General features: G+C 37.6%; 1 long non-coding RNA gene across 1 annotated transcript; it reads right to left on the reverse strand.

Annotated features, from left to right (window-relative positions):
• Nucleotides 1-629: 629 nt before the first annotated feature.
• Nucleotides 630-2,811, reverse strand: LOC135199343 (uncharacterized). The gene is made up of 3 exons (XR_010311053.1): nt 2,755-2,811; nt 1,246-1,341; nt 630-750 (listed from the first exon to the last, which is right to left on the reverse strand). It is a non-coding gene; the product is annotated as an uncharacterized LOC135199343 (long non-coding RNA).
• Nucleotides 2,812-4,224: the final 1,413 nt, after the last annotated feature.

The following is a 4,224-nucleotide window of genomic DNA, read 5'->3' on the forward strand; positions in this document are numbered from 1 at the left end:
AAGTAATGAAAATGAAAACAGTGTACTTACAGTTTATCATTTTCAAGTCAAACAAAACCATTAGTAGAAAACACAATATAAACAAAGCATACGACGATGAAGCGGGCAGAGAACGATGACGAAAACAGTCCTTCACACCCGCGGCCGAAAGCAAAAGTGATTTGTTTACCTCCCAGTCGCGCGGCGCAGCTGGACCTGCGGACAAGCAGTTAACTACCGTTCTCCCCTTGTTCGAAGCTTTCGTTCCAGCTGCCGCTAGCTACTTCCTATTGTTAAAGGACCGATGGTTTGTATTACGTATCGGAACAAACACAATATAAACAAAGCATACGACGATGAAGCGGGCAGAGAGCGATGACGAACACGTCCTTCTTACACCCGCGGCCGAAAGCAAACGTAATTTGTTTACCTCCCAGGCGCGCACTGTCAGACAAGCAGTTAACTACCGTTCTCCCCTTGTTCGAAGCTTACGACCGTTTCCAGCTGCCGCTAGCTACTTCCTATTGTTAAAGGACCGAGGGTTTGTATTATGTATCGGAACAATAGTACTTTTGTAATATATTTCTAAAAATGATGCTCAGCATCATAGCTGAAATTCATATAAAACTAAAAAAAAACTTGCTGATAATAACACTGGACCTCATCAAATCGGGTAGTGGGACGGGTGCTCAGCTTTTTCCGAAGTCTTCCAGGCCGTTTTCTATCTGCAAGGCTAGTTTCAGGAACATCTGTCCTGGCTTCAGAAATTTCCTGAAATAATGTATCCGAAGCTGAATATCCATCATTTTCATTTGTCAGCAATTACAAATGCAAATAATCAATACTAATGTAAATAATAATCCCTTCATGGTTGTTAGAATGACTGTCATTTTCCTTGCTGTATTTAGACATACGTATGGGGATGCAGTGTTACTAGTATACAGTGAGATAACCTGTCATGGATTTAAGGTAATTTGTAGCAAATGTTATGATAAGGTAAAAGTACAGTACATACACTGAAATTACAAAACACAGTGTACCATTTCACAAGGTTTGACAATATAAAATGAAAAGTCGGACAAAATTACTTGACCAGGGACGAAAATTATTTAATATAGATATTTCTGTAGAACACAACTTATTTGGTATACAGAAGTAGTACTTGATTTCAGTACATCCCAAACACTTTATTAATATATTTTGATCCTATATTTCTACTGTCTTATCTCAACAACAAAATCAGATGGTCTACTACACCTTAATTACCTTTGTAATGATTTGCACACCAGATACCCCAGGAACAAATCTTGATGGCTCTCCCAACTCTTGACGTTCAATGTCACTTCGTTTTGACGACATCTTCTGGCAACGCAAAAAGTTTATGATCATGCTTCTACAAATCATGAGGTTAAACACAACCAAAGTAAGTACTACAATACAGGAATTGGTGCCTCAAACAGAGCTGACAAATGAAAGGAAATAACTACAATACCTTATATAAAGTAAAATAATAAGTAAACCACATTAATTTACACCTCCATTGTTATAAAAACACAAAGTGTGACAATATATTGTACTGGACAGTTTAAATACTGACTGGCCTATCCCCCCAAAACAATTACGCCTAGCCTAGTAGCCTCAGCAACAGCTGGGGTTACTTGCATTTGTATGGATGTTCATACACTGAATACCCAATGACTGACACTTATGGAACAGAATTTACGGTAATTCTATATAAGCATTCCTCGCCGAGACATGTCAACTGCCATAGTCTAGCTCACTGCGGAAGAGTTACATAGATGTACCGAATTGACTATTATTTTGGGGGGTCAACTACAATCAACCTCAGAACAGATTTTTTTTTTTTTTTTTGCATGCTGGCCATCCTGGAAAGCTATCGTGCATGCACAGTGTTATGGGGGGAGCTTTTAGTAAAAAGTGGAGTTTCCTTCAGTGGGGGGGTTGGAGCCCCCCCTGGGCTAATTAACACTGACTGCCAGGTTAGGTTAGGGTACGTTAGGTTAGTACCTACTATAGTAGGGTAGCTCCTTTTCAAATGCGTTTCCTTAGCCAACCCCTTCTTGAACACAGAGATCCCTCATGAATTATACATGTACGGAATCCTTCCATAAAAACAAAATGGCTGCCCGTCTCCCCACTCAACAATTCCCATCCCGCTCCCTGGGGTTCCCCCTCCCCAAGCCCAAAACCTCGCATTTCCGTATCGATCCCCCCCCACCCCCCCCCCCCCCCCCCCCGAGCTCCCCTACCTCCTCCCCCAAGACCAAAACCTCACATTCCCGTATCAATGATTCCCCCCTATCCCCCTCCCCCATGCCCAAAACCCCTTTCCCCAACCATGTCACGTAGTATAGGTACCTATACAGGAAGTTAATAGGTAGTAGGTAATGATAAATAGGCTAGCTAGTAATTGACCGACGATGAATACCACCATCTTCATTAGCAACACTGAAAGTAAAGATTAAATTCCAGGGAAATAATAAATGAGTTTTAACTTATTAACGAAGCTGTCATAATGGAGAACGAATAATTAAATTCCAAAGAAATAATAAGTTTTAAACTGTCATTAACGAAGCAGCCATTATGGAGGACACCATCATCATCCAATACCGATCGGGCTTTATATATTAAAGGCTACCCTGACATAACTAAGCTTATATGAGGCATTTAAAAAGCGGATTTCGATGTCATTGCGAGTCTACTTAACACTAAAGTGGTCTTTTAAGTGAGAAAAAGTGTGGAGAGTCAATTTACCGCAGCTTAGAGAGACACTTTTTTGACATTTGACGGTGTAAACAAACAAAGGTCGGCTTCTGTTCACCACAAAGTGTTTCAGTTTGGTCTCTGGTTTTGCCTTATTTTTGTCGATTTTCACTCCAGATTAATTAATAAAAAACTTATATGACTAAAAAATTTAATTATATTCTTATGATTTTGGGTACTGATATAATGTAAGTCTTAAATCTGCTCGTAAACGGCATAAACTGTTGACGAATTAGTGCCTTAAATAGTTCCTAGCACCACAAACTGTTTGAGTTTGAACTCTGTTTTGCCTTATTTTGACGATTTTCACTCCAGATTAACTAATAAAAAACTTATATGACCCAATAAATGTATTATATTCTTATTATTTTGGGTATGAAAATAATGTAAGTCTTAAATCTTCTTATAAACGGCATAAACTGTCGACGAATTCGTTCCTAAACAGTTCCTAATCAACTGCGCTGCTGATGTTTAGCTTTGATTAATCGAACACACCAAAGCTTCGTTTCTCTGTTAGTGTAGGCGGCTTTTTATTGCTAATATGATGCATATTTTAATAAACTTGAACATTTAATAAGTGCATACTTAATAAGATGCACTTTTATTAAGTTGCAAATGTAATAAGTTGCACATTTAATAAGTTAGATTTATTACGTTGCTCATTTAATTGCACATTTAATAAGTACGCATTCAATAAATTGCACATTCAATAAGTTGCACATTTAATGAATTGCACATTTAATAAGTTCCATATTTAATAAGTTGCCCATTTAATAAGTTCCATATTTATTAAGTTGCACATTTAATAAGTTGCATATTTAATGAGATGCACATTTATTAAGTTGCAAATTTGCACATTCACTGATAACTGTCCTGTCAAAACTAATGAACGGTGCCATGCACTCGACAAAGATACTGCAAAGAACCTTAAGTAATCCCTAGAGTGTACATATATATATATATATATATATATATATAGTATATATATATATATTATATATATATCTATATATATATATATATATATATATAATATATATAATATATATATATATATAGATGGATATATAAATAAATATAATGAGGGTGACAGCAGTTAAAACCAGTTAGTACTACATGTTGTCCATATGTAGTGCCTTTTTGGCAGATATATCTACATAAAAGAGTGAGGAAAGAGTCTGTAGCTATAGCTATTATTTTGAATTTTAAGGAAGGGGCGATCTTGGGGGAGGGGGTGGTGAAGGGCCAGCAGGTGTAGGGGCACTCACACCAACCCCCACCCCACATGCCTGTTTGTAGTGTATTAGCTACAACCATTGCTATATATTCTTCTGTCAAGGTTTATATGAGAAGTCTCCCATAAGGAGGGGTAATGCCGACAGTGCACCTCATGCAGTGCACTGTAGGCATTACTTAAGGTTCTTTGCAGCATTTTTGTTGAGTGCATGGCACCCTTCATTA

This window comes from Macrobrachium nipponense, chromosome 25 (assembly GCF_015104395.2).
Source record: "Macrobrachium nipponense isolate FS-2020 chromosome 25, ASM1510439v2, whole genome shotgun sequence".
NCBI lineage: Eukaryota > Metazoa > Arthropoda > Malacostraca > Decapoda > Palaemonidae > Macrobrachium > Macrobrachium nipponense.